This window comes from Rhipicephalus microplus, chromosome 2 (genome assembly GCF_043290135.1).
Source record: "Rhipicephalus microplus isolate Deutch F79 chromosome 2, USDA_Rmic, whole genome shotgun sequence".
NCBI classification, from domain to species: Eukaryota; Metazoa; Arthropoda; class Arachnida; order Ixodida; family Ixodidae; genus Rhipicephalus; species Rhipicephalus microplus.
Genome location: NC_134701.1, coordinates 67057630 through 67070303, shown reverse-complemented (window position 1 = coordinate 67070303; position 12674 = coordinate 67057630). Strand labels below are relative to the sequence as shown.

Genomic DNA, 12674 nt, shown 5'->3' with positions numbered 1-12674 from the left:
CGGTGAATGACTTTCTCTTGTCCGCAGGCTGACAAAGCGGTGGCATTGACTACGCTAGAGAAAGATGAACAGGCGTGCAGCTGAGAACAGCAGGTCAGAGCCCAATCTTATCCGGGTGAAGTGGCAACGTTGCTGCGTATGCGGCAAGAACACTCTCTGCGACAAGGGACAAGAAGAGATTGAAGAATGTACAATACCATCTTTCTCCAATTTACATTTGATAGTTTATTTCTAACTACATTCAATAAAAGTGAATATTATGTCGAATTAGTATTTCTCTCCTTTTTACTTGAGAACGGCCGCGTTTCAGCAATTTCAGTGCTATTCATCTCGTATAACTGCGATTGAAGGCTTAGTGAGCGTAATTGATGATTTGTAGGGCTGGTACTTGCTCATATTATACTTTCCCACAAATCCCCACATCAAGACATATCTACTCTTAAGGAAATAAAGAAGCAATAAATATTGTAAGTGACAGATTAAGTATACTAATTATTTACTGTATCTCTACGTAAGCGGTCCGTTCATATTTACATACAGTTATTACGTGGTGTAGCACCATTACTCATGACAGCTGTCACCCAAAAAATTCGGGTAATAAGTTTTAGCACACACAAGCCAAAGCTCGTATTATGAAAGTGTTGACCATTAACTCTGCGACAATATAACGCATACAAAAGCAGAACGTTGCTGAAAGGTAAGACAGTAAAAGTAAGAGAACTTTATTTACAGTTAACACATTGCAGAGCTCCCTACAGGGGCGAGGGATAAAGCCAATCAGCCTGACAAAGTCCCTTGTCCCTCCGCAGTTTGTGCTAAGTTTCGATATGAGCAGAGACGGAAAGAGACACTAATCAATGCATTAGTTACACCGGGCAAGTGTACATAGAAAATTCACCCAGAGAGAAAGATAAAAAGGTTACATAGTACATCTGAAAAATTAGACGTCACTCACGTGAATGCATATCAAAGCTAAATTTACTAAAAAACTGAAATAGTAAGAAACACAAAAGTGCCTAAGGGCCAACCGGGATTAAAGTTTACAATACCTCTATCATAGTTGAAGGTTAAAAAGAAGAAAACCTGGAAACACAGCAGCGACCAAATTGAAAGTCTGAAAAAACACACAAAAAAAGACGTTTCGGCTCCCACACGCAAGTCTTTTTTTTTTGCTTGTCAACAAGGCTTCCATGTGTTTTTTTTTACTTTTACTTTGGTCGGTGTAGTGTTTCCGGCCTTTCTAACTTCAGCCATGTATCCTCCCGACGAGACGGGCTTCCGTCAAACTCTAAACTTCAATAATTCGGTCAAAATACTATAATTTATAAATGCTTTCAAGTTTGGCCCAGGCATAAAACTCCCCTTCATAGTTTTGATAATGTGTACTGGTAGGTAGTAATAGGTCCTTTGTTTTTTAAAGGCTGCTTTGCTAGCCTTAAACGTCAACTTATCTGCATGAGCATATATATCACGGCAGGTGTCTTGTACGCAGCACTTTGTTTTCAATAATTAGTTCTTGTTCTTATTGCTCGATTGTTTTGTTCTCGCGAATGGTAGTTTAATGCCCCGGTACTACTTTCCTGGCATAACTTGTTCTTTTGAATTAACCGCAGCAGTTTAAACAAATGGTAGTAGTAGTAGTAGTAGTAGTTGTTGTTGTTGTTGTAGTAATTTATTTTATTTCTTGAATTTCAAAAAAAGTATACAGAAGCAAAACGCGTTTCATACGCCTGGCAAAAGCCTCTGCACCTGTATATGGTGCAGATGCCTTTGATAACTAATATGATATAACCCCCTGAGCATGGAATGTTTGATGAATAATGAAGCACTTCGCAAGTCTCGTATGTTTCGTCTGTTTTCTTTAAGACAACGCAGTATTTTTTTTTTGTATAGTTATTAGCTTTTGGTAAATTCTTCGCGATGTTGTTCCCCAGAATATACAACATCCCACAAGTCACTTTAGAAAGCAAAAAAGCGCATTATTTTTTCCTAAACCATGGTAGAATTAAGTGCATTTTTCTAAAGAAAAACGTGCCAGTGCGGTAATTAGATAGCTCACATGTGTTTTCCAGTTTAATTCCTCCCGAAAACACACGCCAACAAACGTTTGGTCTCTAGCATGTGCAGTGTAATTTTGTTTTCAAATATGACACTTATGTTACTGATAAATTTGCTTTTAGGCCGGAATATCATGTACGTTGTGTTAGTAGCACACTGGTGGGACTATTGAAGGCTTTGTCTAGTTTCAGTAACATTTTGTGCGCGAACGCTTCGAGTTGAGCACTGAAGCTACGTCGAAGCAATGTATACCGCAGTCGCGTACTGTGTATATGTAACCTTAAAACTTAGAAATAAAAGTAGGCAGCGCGCATAGCAGTAGCAGTGTGCGCTTTCCGTCGGGGCGATGGCCGGTCGGCTTGCGGGTCTCTCACCGGCAGTGCCCCACATCCGGTGCGGCCAACGCCACCGCGCTGTCCTACTTACGTAATCCTGACCCACATGGCACAAAGCCTCGGCCAGCCCTTGCCCTCGGCTCCTTTAAGAGCGAAAGTCGGCCCGTCGTCACACTTTCTCCCAACGTTGAATCGGTTGCGGGGCGCAGTGAGGAAGCAGACACCGCTGACAGCTCGTGTTGCGGCACAGGGTAGTGATAGCACACGCAGCCATGGCCTCGCTCAAGATCGACTTCGTGGATCAGCTGCGCCAGTGGCTGTACACTAAGGCGGACCCAAGGACCCGCGACTGGTACACCGTGGGAGACCCCGTCTTCATCACGGTCACAGTGTCCAGCTACCTTCTCTTCATATACGTCATCGGACCGCAGCTGATGGCGTCGCGCAAGCCGCTTCCCATCAAAAGACTCATCAACGTCTACAACGTGTTCATGGTGGTTGCTAACATGTTCTTCTGTTGGAAGTTTCTCGCCAATTCTTACCTGTACGGCGGCTACAACCTCCTCTGTCAGGGTATGAACTACTCGACGGACCGGTATTCGCTGAACATAATGTACTACGGTTACTTCTACTTGTTTGTGCGCATCGCCGATTTCCTGGACACGGTGTTTTTCGTGTTGCGGAAGAAGTACGACCACATTACGCGCCAGCACGTGATGCACCATTCCCTAGTAGTCGTCAACGGCTGGCTCTTCTTGACGCTGGGCGGCGATGGACAGACTCTGTTCGGCCTCATCATGAACTGCGCCATCCATGTGGTGATGTACAGCTACTACTTCCTCGCCGCCTGCGGGCCCCAGTACAAGCGCTACGTCTGGTGGAAAAAGCACCTGACCACGGCGCAGATTGTGCAGCATGTGCTCATTATCGCTCACGGCTTCATCACTCTCTTCTACGACTGCGGCTATCCCCGGTACTTGCTGTTGGTGGCGATGCCCCAGGGAATGCTGGGATTGGCGCTCTTCATCAACTTCTACTTCTTTGAGTACAAGCGCAAGACGTTCTCGGAAGCGCTTACTGATGGCGTGTGCATGCTCAAAAGGGACTAGTTTGAGTATGTCCGTGTGTGTGCTTGACATTCTAACGAGAAATAACTGTTGGTCTACAGGTAGGGTGAATACAGCCCTTGTTTATTCATCGCCTGCTTCTCATAACTGCTAGCACCCCATGGCTACGCATTTCCACCCGTGTAACTACCCAGCCAACTCCTTCATTGGTATCATCAACGCACTCCAACAGCAGCTTCGTGCCCGAAGTGAGCCAACGTTATTATGTCCATAGATGTAACCTGGCCTATTCAAGCGTAAAGTGGATGCTTACACGTACAGTGTTGAACGTGTAACCTCCCTCCACGTGATTGACGCAAGAACCGACGTCCTGTAAGGGAGCTTTATTCATGCAAGCTGTTTAATATTTGATAATGGTTAGGTGACATAGCAAAACCCAAAACTCATACGGGGCTCCATGTTTCGGCAATGATTAGGAGGTTAAGCTTACGGCATAAATTTTTCACAAGCTCAGGGCAAGTGACTTCACATTGTGCTAATTGCAGTTTCCATTTCATTGGCTAAAAGCAAATTCATGTCGTTGAATTACGTCTCAGCGCTTTTAAAGGCATGACGCACAGTGCACCCAGGCATCTGAATGGGCGTTCGTGGATAGAAGATTAAAATTTCCATTATCACAAAACCTACAGCGCTTTTTGAGACCTCTAAAAGTTTCGTAGGCTTATTTAGCAGCGGTTATCTGTAACAAAATATTTTTTGAAGAAGTGTGCAGGTCAAGGTTGCTCAATATAAAACAAAGGCACACGAGAGCACCCAGATGTTGTGTACATTGCAGACTATGTTGCCGGTACTGATGTGCTGCAGCAAACTGGTAGGCGGATGCTGTCGGTGGGTACTGCGAGTCATAGCTTTTTATTGTGGCAAGCACAAAAAAGTTTATATTAAGCTTAAGCATCTATATTGCCCTCAGTACTTCTCTCTAAAACGAGAGACATAGAGGACCTTCGTTTTTTCTTCTTTGGTGGCAAGGTAATCTAAAGAAATCAAGCTAATGTGAGTGTGTTTTATCATGCGCGTAGAAAGAAAGCAAGTTTTCAAGCCTCAGTTACAAGAATAAATGTAATATTTGTAACGTAAGAGGCAAGCGCGAAATACAAGTCTTCGATCAAACGTGACATTATAACTGGCAACGTATAACTTTTGCTGTTACGGCATCATGAAGAAATAGACAGGTTTAAATCAAATGTGTACTTCATTAGAGTGAACTATTCATCACTACAGTAGAATGACCATAAAACAGCAAGATAGGACCAATGATTGAGCCCTTCAAGAAATGATAACACAATGAAAAAAAGAAACAAAAGAAAATACATTAGCCATGGCTTTTATATAGGCGTTTTGGGTTACCACATGCGCTGTTTTGCCCTTACCAATTCTGGCCTTCAAAGCGGTATTGACACGAAAATTATAGATTGTCGTTTTCTTGCGTCAAATGAAACGCCGAATGCTAAAGAAGCTAGAAATTTTGCTAGTACTAAGAATTAAATGCGCTTAATATCACAGTATTCCTGTGTTTTAACAAAAAACTTTGTGTGACTTCTCTCTGTCTCTCTTGGATCCTGAAAGTGTTTCCGATGTGAAGGCCTATGGTTTGGGGAGATATATATTGTGCAAACAGCGATTTAAGTGTTGGCAGACGGTGAGAATTGTGTTGGTATACCTGAGGCCCATTCATCCCTGATTACTACCTTCTACCAAGTTAATGCATCCTAAAGACGGATATGTAATCACATAGACGTTCGTTGTCCCCTACGAAGCGGCTTACAGCACGACACCGATACTGCATTGCATCAGTGCCATGGCCTAATCACGTGAACGCGCGCTGTGTAGATTTCATTGCCAGGCCGGAAGGTAGGTATCGGTGTGATGGTGACCTTGTTTTGACCCGGCAACTCGCTACGCGGTCACGTCGGGCTGCCCGTGCAACCGTGTATTTAGGACACCGTTGTGCAAGTGAGTCAGGCAGTGTACGTCTTCGGGGGTCACTTAGCTTGGGAGTCACTTTCTTTCGCAATGCCTTTTGCTCCAGGTACGCGTAGATCGACTCGATGGTGTCTATGCAGCTCTCTCCCTTGGCGTTGCATTGCACCTAGATTACTGGCTTCTTCTTTTCCTGTGAGTAAGGTGAGATTATTTTCTCGAGCATCTTTTTGCTTGACGTCATGAAAACTGGTCGAAAGAGAAATGACGCTGAACGAGGATATTGTTGAAATTCTTTCACACTCTGTTAAAGAAATTCCAGACGTCCTCGTGTCGAAATGATGATTTCTGCGACATTTTCGCTCAACGGTTCCACATTGCTTTAAGCCTTCTCGTCGGCATGTTGGTACCTGCATTTCGAACTTGGTTTCGTAATGTCTTCAACGCATGTTATCCTAATATTCTACACTGATACGCCGCTACAAACCGTGTAGTGATGTAATGTTTAGCAGGAGAAAAGCTCAAGAACAGCAATGCAAAGACGGAGCTCAGTTGAAAAAGGTAGCTGTGGTCGAAAAAGAGCTGTGCATGTAACAGCAGGCACTGCAGTGTGCATGACTTGAAAATTGTGCTTACCCAGACTGGCATGGCCGGCTGTGTATTTGTAATAGCTAGTATTTCTCTTCAGAGTTTCAAATTTAAGCCTGTGAATACACAATTTTTTTCTTGTCTGCTTGCCTGTCAGGCCTTCCCACTCCATATTTTCGCTGTTACTAGGTGAAACTTTCTATATGGCCTACTGCTCGAAAACTATCCTGTTTATTGTAACTAAGCACAGGAATATTCTATGATGTCTTTTTCTCCAAATGATAACATTTTATGTCAAAATGACCCTCAAAGCTTAGAAGCGCAAGAATACACAGTATTACTGCTGCTACGTTGCCACACCTGCAGTATTGAACTGTAATACACGTTGTTGGGCTAGTCCATCCATGTTCATTCAGAAGCCATGGTTGTACGAAGTGATTGCGACGCCACACTGAACTAAAAACGCTGCTCACCATATTAACCAACAGTGACGTTACACCACTCATGGCAGATCTGGCACTTTAGATTTGCATTTGAGGACCATATGGAATGCGCTTCTCCGGTTTCACGGCTCTCGCCATGAACCAGACGAACAGGAAAGGATACGAAAAATGAGCAATAGTATCGCTTTAATCAAGGTGGTACTGAAATTCTTGAAGACGACAGTCGTGCAGCGGTGATTATAAGCTGAATGTGTAATGACGACTGTGAAGTGTGACCTTGTGGGTGTTCTCTCTCCTCTCGCTCTTTATCCATCTTTAAATCTCCCCTCCCACTTTCCCTTATGTGGGGTCACATACTAGTCCTCCTCGAATGGTTAACATCCCCACCTTTCCTTCCCTTCCTCTCCCTCCATTCCTTTCTCGACAGATACGTGCTTTGTGCTAGGCTAGAGAAAAAAAAACACAGGCTTAAGTGCACTTTAAACAAGTAGAAAAACATCAAGTTTACTTATCCACTTTTGTAGTACTTGCTTGGTTAGTAAGAGCCTTTTATTCCGTCATGTTTTATCGACAACCAAATAACTTGCATTGTTCCTCTTAGCTGTACATTTTGCAGCTCCTCGTTTGCTGCCTTAGTTTGGATTAGAACAAGGCCACCGTAATTCTGACGCCTGTTTAATACTACAAAACGGCAATTTCGACAAAGCCTTTGTTGTAACTACCGGTAGTCAACCCAATTATGACGTTGTGATTGACTGGGCGGCGCATTAGCCCACTCGAAAACCTTTCCTTCTCCTTTTCTTTTTAATACTTTGCAGCTCTTCCTCACCTTCGGCAGAATCACAGGGGTATTTGTTTTACCATGTTTTGTTTTGTGGTCGCCTTTCATGCATCTATTGCCTTTCATGTGATCTATTTCTGTAATGGTCTATGGCCTATAAGATTTTTGAACTGTCGAAAAGACAGTTGTTTTAGTAACTGTGCATGTGCGAACGACATTTGTGCTTAAATTATGTTGCACAAACCTTGCCTTATTGTTAGTAATGAAATTGGCAGCAAAAGTAAAAAAAAAAACATGTTGACGCAATATAGCATGGCGTTTCATGTGTTGTAGCCCTTTCCTTTTGAACTACTTGTTGTTTTCAGCAGTAGCTATAGATTAAAGCCTGGATTTAAAACTGCTTCAGCAAGCTATTATTCATAATAACAATAATAACATTCATGTAGCAATAGATAAAGGTATTCACTGCTCACACTTCTAGCTGCTTCAGCTCAAGAACTTTATTTATAGAGCGCACTATGCCGCTGATTGCACTCACCTTCATCTTTAGTTATGGAGCCACTGACAGTTGGGAAGTTGTTGTTCATCATTGTAAACTATCATCACTCAACACTGTATAGTTACCTTAAGGAACATTACCTTGGTTTTACGGTGCTTTTCATTGTTTCGCTGTTTGTGATGTATACTTTTAGTTATTGCTTGAATTATACCAACAACGCTCGCGACAGAACTTGAATGCATGCGCTTGTTAGCAGAGAATGCTGCGTTTTATGAATATCCGCTTGTTTTGTTACAAAAAAAAAGAAAAAAAAGGAGGCAGCCTTTTTCCCGATGGCGCCTTTGCACTCTGTGGAAATGAGTGCTGTTGAGTTTTGAAATAAATGACGACAGTTGGTCAACCTTCGCTTTCCCCCCCCTTTTTTTTTGAATTTCATCCCATATGTCACTAATTTGTTACTGTGTGTGGTATCTCTCTTTCTCTCTTTCTCTCATTATAGGGCATATGATGCACTTTGCAAGTATTTTTGGCCTACTTGTGAGGTCATCGTGACAGCGTATGGTTTAGTCTGTGTTAAATTAGAAGCCGACACCTAAGCATAACTGTGCTGTATAAACGCAAAGGAACAGGTTAAAACTTTGCGGCGGCAGAGATTATCGTTAATGAGTTGTGGTCAGGCCCCCTGGTGCATGGCTTCCGTTAGTCGAATTCCGTTAGCTTCCGTTATTCTCACGTTGGTGTCTCCTGGGGGTGCGGTCAACATGAGTTATACAAAAAAAATTACCACCACATAATGGCGCCATCATGAAGCCCAAGATTGGCTAACTATCTGACGGTTCTGTTGTAACTCCACATGAAGAAACGTACTCATGGACCGCCTTTATTCAATCGCAGATGTCTCAGACTCACTTCGGCCACTACCACTGAAATTTTCCTCTCCTTGAGAGCCACCAATCCGGTGGGAAATCGCGTGGCACCAGGATTCGAACCACGGACCTGTTGCACGTGAGGCTTGTAGTCTAACCAACACGCCATTGCGGCAGTAGATAGCGTAGTGGCTAGAGTAGTGGTAAGAGAAAAAAAAACTGTCCACGTGATGATGGAATTGCATTAAGAGGCCTGGGATGTGGCCTGACCAGTGACCACTGCCGATAACGCACTCCCTCTCCAGAGAAGGATTGTCCACCCTGGCACAGTATCTGGCTACCATCTCCCGCACGGAGTTCACAAAAATTCACTCCTATCTTTGCTCGAACTAACGATTTCAAATACTCCTTTTTTCCTCGCACATTAACAGAATAGAACGAACTGCCACATCGCATTTTTGAATCTGGAAACGTGTTAAGGTGTATTAAAAATTTTTTTGAGTAACTTAGATTTTGTACCATACTGTGTTGTATGTTTACCTGTTAGTTTGTGCCTCCTGTATTGTTCCTTTTTTTGGTCATATCCTTATACTGTACCACCGCCACTCCTGCCTGGGCTATTCTTAGCCTGCAGTATTTTCTAAATAAAAATAAATAAATAAATAAATAACCCTCGGTCCTAAGACCCCAGTGTTTGCAAAGCAACTGACCACAGCGGTTGTCATATCGGTGATGCAGCAGAGGGTGCTAAGAATCACTTGGTCCGGATAGGCTGCCTTTGGACCCTAAGCTTGGCCACGTTCAACGCTAGAACCTTACCCAGCGAGGCAAGTCTAGCTGTGCTATTCGAGAAACTAGAGGGTGTTAAAAAGGATGCAATAGGGCTCAGTAAAGTTGGCAGGACAGATGAGGCTTATGTAGTGATACAGATCGGGGACGTCCTTTGCTCTTGTGGCTTGGCTGGCAGAATAGAACAGGGGGTGGGGTTGCTTATCTTTCAAAATATATCTCGTAACACAGAGGAATACTACGACAATATTGAAAGGGTAGTAGGTATTGTAATTAAAATCATTAGGAGATGCAAGATAAAGAGGGTTTAGGTCTACGGACCTACATCCAGCCATTAGGACGTATTTTTTGAAAGCTTATACGAAGACGTGGAGTTGGCAGTGAGTTAGGTAAAAACACAGTATACTATACTGTAGGAAAGAACCAGACGGAATACCAGGCAGTAGGTAATTATAGCATTGGTGCTATAAATCCCAGAGGGAAGTTATTAGTAGAATTCGCAGAATGCAATTATTTACGGATCTCGTATACTTCAAACCAAAAAAGAGTGAACCGCATATGGACATGGAGGAGCGGTAATGGCGAACATAAGAATGAGATAGACTTTCCCCTTAGTGCACATCCAGACATCGTGCAGGATGTCGAAGTGTTTGGTAATGTGCGATGCAATGTACGATATATTGGTAAGATGTCAACTTCTTTCAGACTAGACGAAAAAATGACAGAAACCGATACGCAAGAAACCAGTCAATGAGCTAGCAGTGAGAGTGAAAGAATAGAAATTCCGAGTCTCCCTTCAGGACAGTTACTTGGCTATTACTTGGCCACAGTTACTTAGCAAGGACAGTTACTTGGCAACGTACTCAGGCAGGCACCCGAGTACGTCGTTTGAGACACACATTAAAGAGCTTCACAAACTCAAAGTTATTCCTTAGTCTCCCACGGTGACGGGACACATATTGATGTTGTGGTTTTTGTTCAGAAACGCTACGGTCTTGTTTATTTTTAGAAGTCAAGGATGCAGTGACATTCGTAGCGTATTACGTCACTATAAAACGCTCAAAGTAACATGTCTGGGTTATGAAAAATAAAACCAAGAGTGCAAAAGAGCAATAGTCGACAGTTGATGTCAGAAGAGGGAAGCCATGAAAGTTACGAATGGAGGCGAAAAGCATGGATTGAACAAATGGCCTATGTAGCGTGTCTGACGGCGGCCACACGTGAGTTGTACGTCTGCCTGCCTGCGTTACGAAACATGGCGTTGAGACGCCGCAAAAAAAAAAGAGAAGAAGAAGAGCAACAGATTCGTTGCGGGACGGTGCGAGTGCTTGGCTGACAGCCGAGGCACGCCCTCTCGAGGGCAAATGGCGGCCCTCGTATGGCGTAACAGAAGACTGATAAAAAAGGGAACGAATACTAGCGCAAAACTACCACTTATTGAAACTGAAGGGCGTGTGAAGTGCTGTCCGTCAAGGCACCCAAGCGTTCTACGCCTATGGTCATAAAGTTTCCCCATTCTAGATGCCGGCCACCTTGCTAGCCAATAGGAAATCCCCGCAGCTGATATGTGAGAAGATTATGTGCTAGAGAGAAGGTTATATATAATCAGAGCAAAGATACCACATCTTCTCAATCTTTCCCTCTGGAATGGCACACGCGAAGGTGCATATTTGTTCCTGTTTTATAAGCTGTACGTAAGAAGTAGCCCCCTTCTCTACTAAAAAATAAAACGCAAAGAGGAGTATGAAGAGACCTTTTCTGCCATGGCAATCAGTTTACGAGAAGCTTTCATTGATGTTCGCCCAAAAAAGATGAATAAATAGAAGAAACAAGAAAGAGATCACTATATGGCGAGTCTACAATTACTTTTTTTTCGGGAATTCAAGCACTTTCTTGATTTTCACGCGGCATTCCTGCCGCCTTAACCGAAAAATTTCCTGACACACAATGCTTGTTAAAAGGACGTTCTAGTTCACCGTTCGCCAACACGAGGACGTAGTGATCTCTGACGTACTTTTACCGTAAGTCGCCGTGAAGCCGCTAACGATCGCCACATTTTTGAACGTGGTGACCTTTATTATAGCACGAATCCACCACCTGGTAAGAGGTGGGCCAAGATCTCATCTCATGAACTATGAAACAACAAAGAGAGTACTCATAAAACCGTGACCCACAGCTGCAACCTAGCGGCTATAGGGTTCAGGTGCTAAGCCCGAAAATTCATTTCGACGAGGGCGACGCTCAGTAACACACCTATGTGCCTATGAACTGCAGGACGAGCTGATGAGCCCCGGGAGGTCGCATTTCACCTCGGCGTAGCCTTCACTACAGAGCACCTCTTAATCAAATCACAAATCGTGATTTTCAGCACGAAGCATTTTTTTTGCGCACCTGCATATACAGTTCGGGTATTCAGCCCCTACAATTCACAGTCTATTACCACACAGTGAATATATACTTAGAGAATTATAACATGATTGTGAGAAACGAAGAAGGGTACCCGGACCCGATCGTCTGGCTACATCGAAGGTGAACGGATCAACTGAGCAAGCCAGCGCCCCCGGCTCGTGCCCGCAGCGCCTTCTTTGTCCTTTATTTGCAACAATGATTGGTTTGAACAGTGAATGTCACAGAAAACATGTTGCCGACGTCGGCGGCATTCCCGTCAACTCCTGGTTTTGGGATAATAAACCTGAAGAACCCTTATACCATCGGCAACGAGGAACTTTCCATCAAAAATGACCATTGCATTGGATTCGAACCAAGTCACCCCGCGTGGCAGTCCAGCATTCTTCCGCTGCCTCTAACGGCTTCGATGAGAGGAATAACACATGTCGGGGCAACGTCATACGGGCTCGCTGAGGTATCTGTATGCTTGATAATAAACACTACATTGTGCAAATAGTACGTTCCAAAGTGTTCATATATCTCTTTTCTGTTCTTGTGTTGTTTTTCTGCATATCTGCACATATTGTATTAAACTTTTATATTTATGCCGTCCACAGACGTACATACTTAGTGCTCGGCATTAATGCGGTCTGGGTGGAGGCCTGTGCGTCGTCAAGCATTCAGGGGCCTTTTCAGCAACCGTTTTCATGCGGCCACTGGATAAGTTTTGTATTTTTGAAATTATGGGAGAAAATAAACATCGCACAATAATAACTTTCAGTAAAGTGCCGCTCGACCATGGAGGGACCACTCTTTAAGGAATACAGGTCACGGCAGTCACGTGCGCCTGCTAACGATAAAACTGACGCGAGCAAAGCAA

General features: G+C 43.6%; 1 pseudogene; it reads left to right on the top strand.

Moving 5' to 3' along the window:
* Positions 1–2584: 2584 nt before the first annotated feature.
* Positions 2585–9295, top strand: LOC119169864 (very long chain fatty acid elongase 7 pseudogene; annotated as a pseudogene).
* The last annotated feature ends 3379 nt before the right edge of the window (positions 9296–12674 follow it).